The sequence below is a fragment of the Protomyctophum parallelum genome, assembly GCF_964188405.1.
Source record: "Protomyctophum parallelum genome assembly, chromosome: 22".
Lineage (NCBI taxonomy): Eukaryota > Metazoa > Chordata > Actinopteri > Myctophiformes > Myctophidae > Protomyctophum > Protomyctophum parallelum.
The window spans coordinates 25,009,921-25,027,925 of NC_139714.1; the positions used below are offsets into that span (position 1 = coordinate 25,009,921).

Genomic DNA, 18,005 nt, shown 5'->3' on the forward strand with positions numbered 1-18,005 from the left:
AACGCAATTTCATTTATATTATAGGCCTACGGGAAGTTAGCAGAGTGTGCAAACATCTATTAGACATGCATGTCAAGATATTCCCTCAACAGCAATTCAATGAAACCAATGAGTTTTGTTGTGAATGTACCACAGATCACCACTAGATGTCAGCATGCACCCACAACAAATTTCAAACTGGGGGATTCTGGGCCACACAGAATTCTTGTGATGCTAAAAAGACATAAGCATATGTGTCCTTGTTGTTCAATATCAACATTAGCTGCAGCTAAAAAGACAAGCTTAAAAGAGACATAAATTGCTTCATCTACTCACGATGACGTCCTTTGAAAGAACGCCTGTGGCCTTTCATTGCCGAGCTGTCGAATGCTCGAATCTACTCGCAAATTTACCTGGACGTGATTGTCTGCCTCCCCTGCCCCGCGTAAATTGGATGTCAGCCCGAGTGATGTGGTCTAATGGTGATTCATTATTGCTCACAACCTGCTACCACTCACAGAGCCGCGGCTTTATTGGGGGGGGGGGGCAGCGGGAGGAAGCCTGTCAATCTCATAGATTCTAATGAGGGCAGGCAGGCTGACACGCAGCAGAAACAATCCCACTCTGGAGAGCTGTCTCACTGCAACTGACTGATACCTGGCACAGCCGTCTGGGTGGGGTGCAGCCAGCCGGGCCTTGAGTGCATCCGACGACTCGCCTCATAATGCCACCACGGTGACCATGGCACTGAGCTCCCTCTTTTTCTTTGCGCCGGAGGGACATTACGACTGCTTTGACGACCATGGCTCAGAGGACATTAAAGTTTGTTATCAATACAGTATCGCAGTGTCATATTTATCTCAGCCTCGTATAAACCTGCCGGCATGCCACGAAAAGCCAATAGACCATTACTCTGCTGTGCTATGCAGTTTGGCTGAATAGTAACTGGCAAAACAGAAGGCCATTAGTTATAATGGTTGTAAGGAGGAAGGGATAGTAGGGGAGGTGGAGGTGCAGAGATAATGCAATCAGATTATTTGTGTGTGAAGGACTGCGGCTGGGTGTTAGCAGCCAGGCGCATCTCCCTAGAGTCTCTATTCTTCACATCATATTGGTCTAAAATGCTGCTTCTTCAGCATCACTCGCACACTGTATCATTCCATTTAGTCATTAGAGGGACAATCGACAGCATTGTATTGAGTTAACAGTCGAGGTGTCTTGCATTCCGCCGCGTCATGCCTTACATGTGCCTTCAAAAAAGTGCAATGGCTTTTCATGTAACCAACTTTAAAACATGTACTGATGATGTGCACCATGGGTTGTGCACTGCACCTTTTTGGAGAGTTATAGTACTATACTGTGCCTGCCTGCAGTGAACGGGGTAATACATGGAGGTAAATGGTAAATGTTGCTTTGAATATTGGTCTACAGCTTGCTTGCTACTGGGGGAAAAGATGGTTTCTAATCTTCCATTCAGTGTCGATAAATATTACACAATTTATCTGAGCTCAGTCTGTAATTGCAAACCTTCATTTTATATACCTCATATCTCTACAGTATATTTGATCATTCGAAGAGCAAAATAGCATCGCCGTGACTCGTGACATGTATCATCTTCTTTTCCTTTCGGCTTTTCCCTTCTGCCTCCATTTCACCCTGTCCTCTGCCTCCTCTTCTCTCACAACAACTAACTTCATGTCCTCTTTCACTACAACCATAAATCTTCTCTTTGGTCTTCCTCTAGGCCTCCTGCCTGGAAGTTCCAACCTCAACATCCTTCTACCGATATACCAACCCTGTCTCACAGGAATAGTAAGATATGTACGGAATTGCAATTGCATTAATGTAAAACCATAACTCACGCAGCCCCAGCCAGCCACGGGGAAATTGCACTTCCGTGTTCGTGAAAGCCACACCTCCGTCAGCAGTAGTATATATATATTTATGGATTTTGGGGTATTTTAGTCGTGTATGTACTATTAAGTCCAAACCATCTCAGTCTGGCCTTTCTGGCTTTATCTCCACAACATCTGACATGCTCTGTCCCTCTGATGTACTCGTTCCTGATCCTATCCATCCTTGTTACTCCCAGAGAGAACCTCAACATGTAGTCTCTGCTACCTCCAGCTCTGCTTCCTGTCTTTTCCTCATGACATGTATCGTATCGTTGTCAAATCACGCTATTCACTGTCACATCGTGATGATCGTGACTCATGACCATGGATGCTCACCATCATGCATCGAAGGGAAACGGCACATCCATTTAAACGGGGAATGCGTTCATTAAACTCTTTCACACATAAATGAAAGCCTACATATAAATTGGATTAAATAGGGGTTCTCACCGAGGACCAGTTATCTTATTCAGTCACTCTTGGTTTTCCTTTTCCCTTTTCCCTTGACAACAATCTCACGTACAATCAGTGTGAATAAATCTTTAGTGAAACAACAACAAAACAGCTGGAGGAGAAGTAAGGGAATGTTAGTCAAGTTACCAGGTGGCTAACTAGTAACGAGTTAACGACATGCCCTCCTCTGCCATTCACGTCCCCTGCATGTGTCAGTGTGTGTGTGTGTGTGTGTGTGTGTGTGTGTGTGTGTGTGTGTGTGTGTGTGTGTGTGTGTGCGTGTGCGTGTGCGTGTGCGTGTGCGTGTGCGTGTGCGTGTGCGTGTGTGTGTGTGTGTGTGCGTGTGTGTGCGGTTGAAAGAAAATGCTATAGCCTATACATGTACAGTATGGTTTCACTGTTAACCTACTGTAACAGACACACCGGTACTCATACAAACATGTGCATTTGTTCTTAATTAGTGGGCTAGTACGAAGCCCAGACTGCTGTTAGAGGCTCTGGAAGATACAAACACACATGCACACTTTGCTTGATCTGGAAATGGTACAGAGCCAGGAACTAGTGCTGTCAGAGAAATGCTCACAATCTTTTTTTTTTCTGCCGGAATTTCTGAGTTGCCTATTAGCCCCTCAACCTCCTCCTCAACTCTTCTTGTCATCTCCAAGTGATGACATGAATGGAAATGCTCTCTTTCTGTATAGGTCCCAACATTCTGTCTTTTCTGCTGAACATCAGAGATGATCCAGATACGGCACATTCCGCGCTACAGACCGGTGAGTTACTGTATGTATAATATTGTATATCTGTGGGGTATTTATGGCGGTTGTTTTACATCTCTACCAGTGTCATATCAATACACTAGCAACCTTTTCATACCGTGACCCCCCCCCCCCAAAGATAAGTATTGTAATGTAAAGTAATGGATTTTTTCCCTTTCTTTTCTTTAGGTATTAAATTGTCACTTTACTGTCATCCCGGGACACCTCCCAAAATCATGAACCACTGATGAAGACCATCTCCACCTCAACAACAAGATCTCAAGAGGGTTTATCCTTCTAATAAAGGTATGTTATTATTGTAGTTTCCAAACATTTCCATGCCAAAGACGCCCAAAGTACCACAGCCTCTGTCAGCATAAATAAGTAAATAGTGGTAAAAAAGACAATAGCGTGTATGTATCACAATAACCGTGATACAAGGTAAAAACACCTTATATATTACAATATACACTATACTGTACTGTGCGTATACCACATACATGGCTTCCTCTGGCAGCCCCACTTTGAAAATCACTGATGTACGTACTGTATAGGTCATTTGGTCTCTGGCACTCACATCACGGGGCACACTGGAGCATGTTTTTCCACCGGTGAAGTGTCACAACCAGAGAGTGGCATGTGACTTGATTGACCTTGAACGGGGCGCTATGTATGGAAGGGCAAGAAGGTACCGTAGTGAAGATTGAGATCTAGGCTTGCCGTGTGTGTATGGGCTTTAGACCAAACGTCCTTGTCAGCTGCTGTGATGACAAGACAACCTAATCTTGACCGGGGTCCACACAAAGTCATGCTTCTCGAAGTCTTGCCATGCTGTCGCGAGGCAGGGATATTATTATATATCAATCAGACTCCATCTTATTGTATGCCTTTGTTCCATCTACCGAAGGGAATGGTTGTCTCTTTAGAGGTCACGGATGTGCTCGCTGCTCCACTGTGATGCCCAGAGGACCCCTGTCTGTCAGGCTGTCACATGTTAGTGGACGTTAAGAGCAGCCTTGACTGAGAGTTGTCCTGTTCTCATTGGGATGTGGTTCAGCGTCATTATTCATTTCAGACCCGACTCGCCCCATTACTAACCCTGTCCTTAGCCCTAACCACGCGCGAAGCCATGCTATCGCATCGGAATTACGAGCGGATGCCATGGGATATGCATACGATGTGGATGGCTACCGTATACATTTGAACGTGTGTGTGTGTGTGTGTGTGTGTGTGTGTGCAGATCCATGACCTGATAGCTGTATGACCTGGATTGATATATTGGCTTCCTGAAATGTCACTCGGTTTATCTTCTTCTTCTTCTTCTATCTAGTAGCTAACTATATTTACTTAAGTACATTTTTTGTTAATTTTACTTTAAAGAAGTATTTCCAATTGTCAGTACTATAACTTCTACTACATCTCAGATCTACATATTGTAGCCTACTTTTACTCCACTATAATTATTTGAAAACTTTAGTTACTAGTTACTTTGTAGATTTTGATTGTTAGTACATGTCATACATTAACCATTTCAACCCTATACACATTTCAACCATTTGAAAATCAACAACAGGACATTGTGCCTAAATTAGTAATTTCTACTTTTTGTACTTCAAGTAGATTTTGATACCAATACTTTTGTACTTTTACTCAACTACATTTTGAATACCGCAACTTATACTTGTAACAGAATATTTCTACATTGCAGTATTGATACTTTACTTAAGTGAAACATTCGAGTACCTTTTCCACCACTGTGTGTACACTTTTGAAGTCGTGTGCCTTAGCATTAATCAAGACTCAGCCTATAGTTCAAATATTTGCCCAGCCCTGCCTTTTAGGTATCGACCTGACCATTAATTAACACCCCCCATAGGTTCTGAACGCCACCAGCAGCTCAACTGCATTCACATGCAGGTGATTTGAAGATAGTCGCACAGTAGCCTATATTCATTTATTTCCTACAAGCCATGAGGTTGATTTGGTTTGGAAAATTCCCCGTTTGCAGAAGAAAAGGGATCGGAGCCATCTTCGGACTTAAAGGTGTCCAAGCGACAATAATCCTTTAATCTGGGCAGTCGGCAGCACTGCAGAGAGAGGTCCCTATACAGTATACAGTATACACACACACACGCACACACGCACACTAAACCAGTAAGACGCCCTGAGGGCGAGAAGCGACCTCGCCCTTTAGGGTGGTGAAACAACAGGTCTGAGAATGCCCATATATGGATTTCTTTCATTTTATTTATTTTTTGCGTTTTCGGGCCGGCTAGGGCGTAAAATGTGTGCTAATTAGTAAGGCCAGGCGGGGCCTCAGGCCAACCCAGGTAGGGTCTGGCCTTAATTTCCGGGCCTGTTGAGAACTCTAGTTTTCGCTGGCTGCCAGGCGTGGCTGCGCTAATGGCTTTTAATGGCGGGCCCGTCTATAGTTTGAATGGACAGGTATAAGTCAAAAGGGAGACATCGAAGAGGGATAACGGGTGGGGAGGGATCAACATACAGTATATGGACTGTCAGAACAGGTCAGCTCCATATATGGAGATCTAAGGGTCTGATGAGGTCAGATCAACATGGTGTCCGTGAGGTCAGATGTAGAGTTGCTGGCCGGCTCCATTATATGCAGATCTTGATGAGGTCAGTGTCGTGATCTTCATATATGGAGATCCAGGTGATGATAGTCAGCTCCACATATATAGATCCATGTGTTGTACCAACTTGGTTCATTTGCAAGTGTGACTCGCGTCATGGCAACCACACTGGTTATCATGAGACTGTCACGATATAGCCATATATTGACATTCCCACATACTGTAATATTGATGACATCAGGGATCTCCATATATGGGTATTCCCAGCCGATGCCTAAATACTTCCTTAATGTAAACGAAGTCCACACCCACAACACCAGAGGGAGTGCAACAAACCATGTGCAACCCAGATTCGGCACAAACAAGGGACTAAATTATTTTCGCTCCTATGCCACCAAAATGTGGAACGCCCTACCAACAGTCATTAAGACATGTGAATCCCTTGACTCCTTCAAAACCGCTCTCAAAGGGCACCTACGGATGGCTGCAATTCGAAACTGGCCTCTGTAAATCTGGATCCCCCCCCCCCCCCATTTTCCCTCACTGTATATTGTATCTTTTCCCTTTTTTGCTTCCCATATGATGAATTCCTGTTCTGTTCTTTAGCTACATAGAAATGTCTATTTGTATGTCTCTAAATGTTTGTATGTCTTTAAATGTTTTGATGAATTGAACAATGTGGACCCTGTTGTAAACAAGTGTAATGCTTAATTGGGTCGTCCACTCACAGTTGACAGTCTTTGTATTGAGTTTGTGCTTAAAATGTACTGTAAATTCTACAAACTGTTAATAAATATTTCAATCAATCAATCAAATGCCCTAATATAATCCCTGATATGCCCATATATGGATTTTTTTAAATTGACGTTTTCAGGCCTATAATAACAGAGGCAAAAGGGCCTTTCTGTGTGGAGTTTGCATGTTCTCCCCGTGTCCCCTATGGTAGGTACCCTCACAAAAAACATGCAGTAATCCTGGTCACTAAACTGCCTCCCCCTGGCCAGCCGGGGCGCCTGATGGAGGGGAAAGGAACTGTTTGGAATAACGTGTTCCTTCCACGCGCTACGTCCAACCAGGGAAACTCCCCCATGTCAGGTGTAAAGGAGCAACTTGGACACTCAGGCATGAAGGAAGCATGAGTTCAAGTCCGTTGCTCTCCCCTTGTCCCCCATATATGGGGACTAGGTTGGTGGAGGGTGTGTAGAGCCCAGGATCACATTAGATGATTGACACAGGGGTGAAAAATGGGTTACAAAATCGTGGGATAAAAAATATATTAAAAATAATAATAATAATAACAGAGGCACAGTTGAAAAGCAGGAGTTAAACTATATATATTTCTTTATTCTATTTAATTTTTTTATTCCACATCTTTGCAGTGACACATTGCATAATACATACATAGGTACATGGTATAAATCCCTACTGATCCCATTCTACATGCTGGTCAACAACAAAGCCTGCAAATCCAAGAGGGAAGGTGATTCAATGGGCAAGCCTGGAAGAAAGGAGAGAGAAAAGTACATCGGTCTCACTTTGACAATCAACTGTTGAGCTTTCACTGTAGCTGGGTGATTTCACAGGGGACAAAAGCCTGCTGGGATAAAATGGAGCAATGCAAGGTAGAATGTTATGAGAGAAGAGGTGATGTTAAGAGTCAGTCAGTCCGTGAAGATCACTTCACTTTCAATGTTTTATTTTGGTCTTCAGTTTTATGTACAGAATGAAGATCTGCATATATGGAGCCAGCCAGCAAATCTACATCTGACCTCACTGACACCAGATTAATAGTTTAACTCCTGCCCAAGCCTGGTGGACTACTGGAGAAATGTATTTTTTGTTATCTCTGAAATTCTAGTAATGAATGTGGATCCTTCACCTTGCATTGCTATTTTCGTCCCTGAAGAGGGAGCCAGACTGAATAGACAAAAAAATATAGTCTCATTTGCCTCTTTAATCGCTCGCCGCCGTATTCTATTGCTATGGAAAAACCATCTTCCTCCCTCAAACACATCCTGGTTACGGGACCTAATGTAATTTCTGAAACTATAGAAAAGACTAAATTTGCTGTCCGCGGCTCTGTTGAAAAACTTTTATAAACATTGGCAGCCTCTCATCTCTCACTTTGATTCACTTCAAGCTCAATCTCATTGGACTAGATAAGTGTATAATTCACCCGAGGTTGCAGACTTTGTTCTATCATTGTCACAATTCACAAGGAGCATAATATGCCATCTGAGGCTGAGTCAATATGCTGTTTTCACCCTGTCTATTTATTTGTTGAGAGAAAAATCCACAAACATGCAATGACTACCATGAAACGCACCTACTGGTAATTATATGTACGTCGGGACACAGTAACATTTTGCAAATGAACCCTATAGGGTCCCTAGTCTGTGGCGAACTTTAGGCCAAAAAGTTCAGCGCTACAAGCTCACACTGTGTCACAACTTGGCGCGTTCAGAGTCGTGGGGGACCCCGGTCAACTATGCCAGTAGGATTTATGTGGTACAATACAAGGTCTCCTAAAAGGATTTATCCAAGAAAGCCTATTGGCTTGTCTCCATGTACTCAATTAAAAATACAATACAATACTATGCAAAAACATCATATGGACGCGTAGAAAAGTAAACTATGTACAGTAAACGGCTCGGGGTAAAGGGGGTTCAGAAAGTGCTCTTTTCAGTGGTGTGCACAGAAATTTAGAGGGGCAGGTGCTCAAGTGAAAAAATGGCACCTTGTGCAGCGCGTGGAACCGGTCGGTTGCCTTTTTAGTGGGAGATTTATAGATTTTGGGCCATAAATAATATATTAGAAGCTATTTTTTTTAATCAAGAATTGATCAATGTCATCATGGTCCACTCTCCCACATACAGTACTGTGCCATACCACTTTTTTCGTGGCATGGCAGCAGAACGAAGCACTGCTGTTTTAAACGGTCAAAAAATACACTGTTTGAAGTACACGTTGAAAGAAATTAGGAGGAGGATTAGACGCATGTCAACCGCAGCAGCAGGGAACTTTATCAATGTGTTCAATTCATAAACTATCACAGTGAAATCTATGGTGTTAAAATTATACTTTGAGTAATAGTTAGGAGTGGACGTAAAGTGAGGGCAACGTGGATGCAGGGGGTGTTAATTGCAGTAAAACATCCTGGTGTGATTGCGAGCTTAAATTGAGAATTATTCTGATTATTAATCCTTGACTTTTTTCACCGGAGGAAAACCAGCTGTGGTCAAAACCTGGTTTGCTATTTTTCACCGTAAAAAATAATTTGGGCTCAATTAAGGGCTCGAAATATGTGCTCAACACTAGAAAGTTTGGGTGTTATGAATTATAAATACCACCAACTCTCTGAATATGCTAATAATTGTAACTTTAACTGCATGTGGTGTTAGTGCTGGTGTTTCTGAATTGGAAATTATTTTGCAGTGAGGCTCATTTGCATAGAGAGGGGCAAGTTTTGCACCAAATATATGCTTGTAATTACATGTAAATAGCACCTGCTAAAGGAAAGGCCATGGGGTGACAAAAACATGTCGGGTTAATCTTCTGTGAGGAATGAATGTGTTCAGCAAGTTTAATAATGACAATATGCCTTTTACAGTTAAAGGCATAAAGCATATACTGTAGTAAAGGTGGTTCCCAAACTTTTTAGCCCGTGACCCAAAAGAGAAAGAGAAGAAGAGACACTTGGCAAACTCCTTGAGTGAGACCTCGACTGAGTGCATTTGACGATAGCAATTGGATAATGACCGTTTCTTGGCTACGGTCTTCAACTCGACCCACCAGAGGTACAATGAGCAGTAGAGGTAGCCGGTGACACGGTATCAAGTTTAGACAAGGGCCTTTTAATTTCTTTCCCGAAATGTGGTGGTTTTCAGTAATATTCAGTGTCACATAATATGGTTTATCTGAAAGGTCTGGCCTTGGGAGAAGCGCAGAGTTTTGAGATTTTACCATTATCATCCTAACACGGCTTGTATAAAAGAGTTACTGTCATCATGACTGTCTGTAACGTTGCCATCTGTATTGACTCGTGCTGCAATAGAACTGGACTTGGCTGGCGATGATAGCTGTTTAACCCATTCTGGGCGGGAACCCTTTTGGTGTTAGCATTATGTTATGCTTTAGCTATTGAAAAATTGCAGAACTACAAGCTCATAGCGCGCCACTCGGTGGCCTACAAGCTTGTAGGTCTGCTATTTTTGAAAAGTCGTGAAAATGTGGCGCAAATCTTTGCATTTCCGAGCGAACATTTTTTACTAATATATTGGCCTCTGGGGGGTCCCTGGAACTACATATTTTGAGATGGGGGTCCGTGGCCCAATAGAGATAATTCTGGGAATCCTTGACATGAAAAAGGTTGAGCAAAACTGACATTGAAACATGGGTTTTTCAGAAAAAGGATTTTTAAGCCTTTTTTTTAATCGACGTCAGTCCAAAATGGGTTAAAACAGGCAGTGCTATAATCAGCCAATCGATCTAGGGATAGTGCAGCCCCGGGGGTTGGTTGCAGCGGCATTAACAGCCAGCCAGGCCCTTCGATTTTGATAAAACAATGATGTATGGTGGCTGAGCGGACCAGCAAACGAGAAGAGATAATTGTTTGGTTGGTGTTGTTCACTCCTTTACCACACCGACCGGGCCCCGGGTGAAGGTCGTACCTTATTGAGTGTTTGGCAGTACGTTGGTGCCCCGTATCCATGCTGCGCTGGTATTGATTACAGCTGTGGCTTACTGGCTTCCATAAAATGTATTTTACAACCTTAAAACAATGGCTCATAAATATGCGACTGAAGTTTTATTCAAATGTATTTGTAGGTTTCGGTTTACCAAGAGGAAGGAACTTTGCTAGAGACGGCACATCTAAATCAGTTCTGTAATGACTCATAACCACAAGGCTGGCAATTGTAGTGAACCGTGGGTCAAGTTGTCTCTCAGTAATGAGAGGGAGAGAGAGAGAGAGAGAGAGAGAGAGAGAGAGAGAGAGAGAGTTGTGCGGGGAAGAATGGAAGAGATGACTTATGCCTCAGAATTAACCGGCTAACGATGACCTCTCTTCCTCTGGAAACGGTTGCGAGGTGAGCCTTCGCGGCGGCAGTGAGTGACACCGCGACGTGTCCATGCATGCATGCGTCTGTGTGCGTGTGGTCAGTGCGAGCGGTCAGCGCGTCCTCCCTGTGACTGATGGTTTACGGGGTGCTAAAGGTCAATACAGTCTGCTCTCAGATGCTCTGAGTGGTGGTGGTGGTGGGGAGGGGGTGGGGGCTCCTCCCGCCCTCATTAGCAGAAAATTGCAGAGTCCCTCGTGCAACAGACACCCTCATCTGTATGCCGGTCGACACTAATACAGACGTCAATGCAGCCGGCGCTCTATGTACTCTGTCTCGCCGTGCTCAGATTGACCTCCATAACATGTGTGGGCGCAACGGAATTTTGCACACAAATAAAATGGCCAGTCATTGAAAGTATAGGTTGTGCATAGCGTATATAGCTCAAAATATCCCATAATGCGACTCAATATTCATAACGCCGACCTGAGCCAATCCCAACCTGTCAGACGTGTCTTAAATTTGGCAAATAGTGTGAGCAGCAGTTATTAGTGGAAGTTCAGGAACACTGTATAGAATATACCAGGTTTGCACTTTTGCACACTAATGTGTCCTCTCAGCCAAAGCAGAAGCAGAGGCAAACTGCTCTGCAATAAATTACATTTAATGGCTTCAGATGAGCTTTTGGTGCCAGGCCAGCCTCCGAGCATTTAGCATTGGCGGTATGGTCCCACGTGGACCAAAATGCCATCAGCAACACTGAACGTGGTGTGTTGCACTGCGTTGCATTGTTCAATGGAGTCTCCCTTTCTCACATGAAACGTGACTTCTCTCCCCTGGCTGTGCATACAGGTACATTATGTACTATGTATACCTTTTTGTTTTCTGAACACGTCTCATTCAACCAGGGATTAACTCCAATATCATAAGATTTTAGTTGACTACATCTACAGTTGATTTAGTTGACTAAAATATTTTGGCAGTGCCTTGATGGCGTCATATTGTCTGCATGAGTTTAGACTTGGTTGCATGTGGAAATTAGCTGATCTAGATCTGCTATTTTCAACATGCAACCAAGCATAAAATGTAGGCTACTTAGTTCTACTGGATCTCTTCTCCAATCTCCAATAGTCCCTCCCTAACATTTAGTCTGTTTTTTATTTGTTGACAAAATTGTCTATACTGTATATTTAGTTTAAGTCATCATTCATACAGTAGCTTAGTTTACACAGCTATGTGTGTCCCTGGGTCTGTCTGTCTGCCCATGCATGAAAATAGCTTGGTTGGTAACTCTGTCATTTCTCCACCGGGCCAGCCCCCTGGCCGCATTCCTGTGGGTCTGAAACTTCCGCAGACCCCCCGGGGACCCCCCCCCCCCCCCCCCCCCACACGGAGTTGCACCACTCACTTCACACGGGTGTGATTTTTATTTTGTTTTTGATTAGTTTCCCTTGGTGAAAAAAGCTAGTCGACGAACATTTTTCGCCATACTTTTAGTTGATGACATCAACAGGATCGATGTGTTTTGGTCTGGATTTCTCCTTTTACTTTTCATTGTCTTTGATTACAGCTTGACATCATGATGCTTTCAAGCGTTATTATATGCTTGTCTTTCCACAATGGCTCATAATGATCAAGCAATCAATTGAGCGCTGCAGTGTGCTTAAGGCAGTACATTCACTGGGCGTTCTAGTCTCGAATGCCCTGATTACAGACACTCACAGCTGTGGCGGATGTTGTCAGAGCAGTGGTCTTATATTTACCGTATATTAGGAGCTCCTGGATTGGCAGTGAGAGTGTTGATTCTGACAGCTACATTTGATTTTTTTTAGTCATAGTCTAAGATTTAATTTAGTTTTAGTCACATTTTTGTCATCTGAAATGCTTTAGTGTTAGTCTAGTTTTAGTCGACTAAATATCATAAGATTTTAGTCGACTAAATGTACAGTTGATTTTGTTCGACTAAAATGTATTTTGCCAGGCCTGGATGGGTGTCGTAATGCCTGATTTTACAGTAGTAGGTAGTTGATCTGCAAGATCACAAACGCGTCGCTTATGATTATGTGCCAAATGAAAACCATCACTGTTGCTGCAAAGTGGCTAAAGTGGCCCGCTAGAGCGGCCGGATGGGAACAGCGAGGTTCCCAGTTCGATCCCGGGCTCCTCCAGGGTTAGTGTCGAAGTGTCCTTGAGGAAGCCTCGGAACCCCGGTATTATAATTGCTCCAGATGTGCAGGTTGGTGCCTTGCATGGTTTCCTCCTCCATCGGTGTAGGAATGTTGTGTGTGAATTGTGAATGGGTGAACGTAATGTACAATCTATGTAAAGCGCTTGGGATAAAAGTGCTATATAAATGTCACCATTTACCCCATTTTGGACTGAGGCTGATTTTATACTGTAGATAGCAACAAGAATCCCAAAAGGGGTTCCCTTCCTGAATGGGTTAAAATAACAGCTTTCAGTGGCACTGTAGTTTACCAATTTAGTTTACTGTGATTAATTCCTGAACCATTCCACATCTGCCTAATAGTCCAGTAATAATGTAATTTGACCTCAATCTAATTGCAAAAAAAACAAACTCAGCTGATTTTACAGCTTCAATATATCCTGAATAACAGAGAAAAACTTGCTCAAATGTGCTGACATCATCACATTTGAGCAAGTTGCTATAGCAAAATCTAGCCCAATGAGTGTTTTTGTGCAAAACTAATGCTATGGAATGGCTTCAGCATCATGAAAACCCCCTAGTTTGGTGTACTTAAAGCGTAAGGAAATTTAGAAAATATTGCCTTATAATAGGATGTCAATGGTGGCCATACTGTACAGGCCATTTTCAACATTTTCCCCTCAGACAATTCCAGGCAACTTTTGTTCTGTTATTCAGGAATACCGGATGACTTGCCCTGGTGCTTGCCCGTTTTTCCTCCCGGAATTGTCACCAGTGAGGGGGATAACTTTGTAATATGCTATTGGCTGTTTGTATTCTTTTTGGAAAAATATAAAAAGATACTCCTGTAGAAAGGCTATATTATTTTACTTATATTGACCATTATAAACAATTTAGTATTATTTAGTATATGTAAGGTTTGCACACTCAAATGGTACCTCGTCAGATAATCCCCACATAGCCTACAACAACTTCAATGTAGTAGCTTTTCATACATTCTATTTGTACTTTGTACTGCTGTCATGAAAGTTTATAGTTAGAGAAATTCAAAGTCCAGCCGTCTGCTGTCCAGCCTCTCCCACCCCTCACTGGGGAAAATTCTGGGAGGAAAACAGAAACGGGGCGAGTCATCTTGTTACCTTTTCCATAGATTTCCTGTACTATTTATCAGAAGCATTTCTGTGATATCATGTTTTGGGTGTAATCGGGCTGATTATAGTTTAGTTGCAACAGAGGTGGAAGTCACAGTCCTCTGACGAGGAAGTCTGGGCTGTCCGGGGCAGTGCAGCGGTAATGCATTTCCCGATCGATGGCGAGAGCGCAGTGACCCTCCAAACCCTGACAGCCGGTGATCAGTTGGAGTGAGACAGAGGTGTTTTATTACGAGGATATCGATGGTCCATCTAAATCCACTGCGTACCGTGGATTGGCCATATCTCTGCAAAAGTGCAGTCGGGCGGGGATATACTGTTGTATCACAAGAGAGCATGCCTCCGTTTCTGTCCACCATATTACAACAGATGGCTGAACACCGTATACTATAACAACTGCGACTGAAATCGTTAACGTGATTCATCTATTTGCCTAACTTCAACTCGGTGTCCTCGGTTCACCTCTTGCTTCTCCTCGGCCGTTGCCCCGTGGAGATGGAGGAAGCGGGAGGTTATTTTTGGTCACAGTGGCATATCTATAGATAGGGTTTGATGTTGCCGTCGGGGGGGAAAGAGCATCTGTGGTCTTTCTATTTCTTATCGTCGGTGGGGATATGTTTTATTATCCCTGCTTCTGGTCAGACTGAATCAAATGCACTTTTGGAAAATGTGGACTAAGACTGATTTCAGGTTCAGGTTTATTTGTCATGTGTATAGATACAGAGTATAAAATACAATGAAAATTATTTTGCTCAGAGCACTCTCAGTCTTACATACACAGGACATAAACAACATCTATAGTGCAAGAAAAAGACAAAAAACAGGAAAAGAAAAGTGCAAGTGAAGTGACAAAACAGTGCACTACAGTTCAAGGTCAGCTGTTCAGCAGCCTGACTGCCTGGGGGTAGAAACTGTTACTGAGACGGGTGGTACGAGATTTGATGCTCTGGTAGCGTTTTTTGGAAGGGAGTAGTTTGAACAGGGTATTTGCGGGGTGGCTGGTGTCTTCCATGATGTTGTGGGCTTTTTTCATACAGCGAGTGGTGTAGATGTTATATACTCATGATATATTTTATATTGATGTTTTGCTACTTTCTCAGTTTAATTAAGCAATTTATTATCTACAAGCTCACAACTCGTTGAACTCATTGACAATGAAGTATATATAGGGCAATGTATTCTTCTTTTTGAGGGCCGGTGGTATCAACTCCAATGCCCTGGCTTTTGAAATTATGTCATATGGCAGCCAAGTCTATGGACTTTTAATGTTTGTTGTGTGGTTAGGGCACTACTAGATGATGACGTGAGACGTAATGTGGCCAATATAAATGACTCGTGTGACTGAATTGGCTTCATACAACACAGTTACACACTGCATTCATGTCTCGTGGCGTATACTGTATATAGTGTTGTGTACAATAACACATTCATGCATTCAGCATTCGAGAGACAGCGAAATGCCTTCACGGCGTACGACGGACGTCGCGACGTATATTTTTCCGTCGCAACGTATATTCGAGTACGTCCTGGCGTAAATATCAATTCGTCCCGGCAGAACGGACTCGTCGCGGCTATATCTACCCGTTTGCGACCTAGTAGTTTGACTATTCTTTTACGTCGCGACAGAACGGGACACGTCACGGCTATATCTACCCTTCTCGACGTAAAAGGTAATTCGTTGTGGCGTGTGTGGACTCGTCGCAACAGAACGGAACTCGTCGCGGCTATATCTACCCGTTTGCGACGTAATCGTTTGACTTTGTTATATGCCCGGTGCGCGGTGCCCTGCGCGGTGCCCTGCGCTGCCCTACGCCCACCGCGTGCACCTTGCCGGTCCGCCCTGCGCCCTGTGGCCTGGCACGTGTGCACGTGTGCCAGGCCACCGCGTGCACCTTGCCGGTCCGTGGAGCCCTTCGCCGTCCCCAGGCGACCCTGCGTTCCAGAGCTGTCACCCATGCCCACCGAAAATAGCAGATCTACCAGCTCCTCTCCTACATACGGGATGGCCCGACCCGCGTCTGTGGACCCCTGGGGGGGTGTGTGTGTGAGCGTCTGAGCTCCTATCTGTGTGCCTCCCCCCCCCCCCCCCACCCCATGTGGACCCTTGCAGGGGGGGGGGGTCGGGGGGTCCCCCTATGCACTTTGTGTAGATGCTGCGTATCGCCTCATACTGAAAAAATTACTATTTTACGCACAGCGCAAGGCAATATGTGATTACGATCGTCCTTCTGGGGGGGGGGGGGGGGGGTGGCTGGCCTACACAATAGATAACCTACAAGGACATATGAATTTAATTTATATACACGGCTATATTAATTTAGCCGATCATCAAAGCTCACCGCGCTCGTATAGCGCATTGACTGTCTGTCTGTCTGTCTGTCTGTCTGTCTGTCTGTCTGTCTGTCTGTCTGTCTGTCTGTCTGTGTCTCAATGACTTGCCTTAGGCGGATAGGGGGGGGGGGGCAGTTCTATAGGCAAGGGCAGAAGGTTCCTATAACGACAGTGGGTGCGTGCCCACCTTAGAGTAGCCTATATATTTTAAGGCACCCGCCCCGCAACTTATTATTATTGGCTTATTATTTTGCCACCAGCGGAGTTGACGGTTGACGCCGTTGTCTAGTATAGACTATAGGCCTGTGCCAGGATGATTTTAAATAAATATGTCTCTGTCTCTGCGTCTCTAGAGCTATAACATATATACTGTAGCACACATCATGTGTGACACATGTGCACACACACACACACACACACACACACACACACACACACACACACACACACACACACACACACACACACACACACACACACACACACACACCGAGTACTAAGTATAAGTAGCATATAGGGTACGGCTCTAAAAACATTAAATACTGCGGGAGCATTACACTAAACAAAGTTGGATTTGTACATTGCAGAAACGTAACATAACGTAAGTGTTCTTATTATTGTCCGTCTGGGTTTTATAATGCAGTGTGAGTCCGCTCCGCGATAGCCGATCTGCAAGCTCACAACGCGTTGCGCTGATTGACAGTGCACGTGCAGCAGCTACTGTATAAAATTATATTTAAGTAGGCTACTTTTTTGTGTGACGTCTGTGTGTTATTGACTTCTTGTTCCTTAATGTGCAGGTTTATCAGAGCGATATAGTGCAGCTGTGAGTGAGTAGGCCTATAGCGGCTGCTGCTGCGTCCGTGCACCAATAGAGCGACCGCGGCAGCGGCACGTATGCTTGAAATATTAAATAAAAATATGTTGGGCTTCCGGGCGTCCGTTTCTGGACTGTACCAACGGGCTTAGGGCCGGACGGTCCCTTAACTCCACGGGCCCCTATATTTTAGGCCCGTGCAGGGCTCTAGTGTGTGTGTGTGTGTGTGTGTGTGTGTGTGTGTGTGTGTGTGTGTGTGTGTGTGTGTGTGTGTGTGTCGCATGCGTGCGTAAAGTTAGTAGGCTATCAGAAGCAGCAACCATGCAGAGCTATACCAATCAGATTAAATAGGCTATATGCCTTAAACGTTTGACAAGCAATATTAAAAATACAAATCCACAAGCTCGAAAACCACCTGACGGGCCGCCCAAACGGGTCCGGGGACCCCCGGGCGGTACGGGTCACCGTGGACCCTTGGGGATCAAGGGGGGCCACGGGTGTCCACGTTTGCGGAGACGCTGCCTTCATATTAGCCTACTTAAATAACAAGCAGCTGATCTACAATTGACAATTTGACATGTCATTGCGTCGTATTCTGTCTTTCTTTCACGCACGCACGCACGCACGCAGACATGTCACAGACCACCACATAACCATATTTGTATGGCCATATCGTTTATAGGCCTTATAGCTGAATAGCGCCGGCCGTCGGGGGTTCATTTGGTTCCAACCGTCCCATTATGGTCAACACTTATGATATGCTATTGCATTCTTCCAACTAAAGATTTAAATATTAATCTGAAAAA

At 44.1% G+C, this 18,005-nt stretch overlaps 1 protein-coding gene across 2 annotated transcripts in view; it reads left to right on the plus strand.

Moving 5' to 3' along the window:
* Positions 1-18,005, plus strand: part of ptn (pleiotrophin) — an 85,354-nt gene that overhangs the window by 1,861 nt on the left and 65,488 nt on the right. Inside the window, exons 3-4 of one of the 2 annotated variants that reach the window (XM_083758285.1) lie at positions 3,029-3,110; positions 3,275-3,391. The gene's annotated coding sequence lies outside the window, so the exon portion shown is untranslated. The remainder of the gene's footprint in view (positions 1-3,028; positions 3,111-3,274; positions 3,392-18,005) is intronic. The other variant, XM_083758286.1, reaches the window with a different exon arrangement.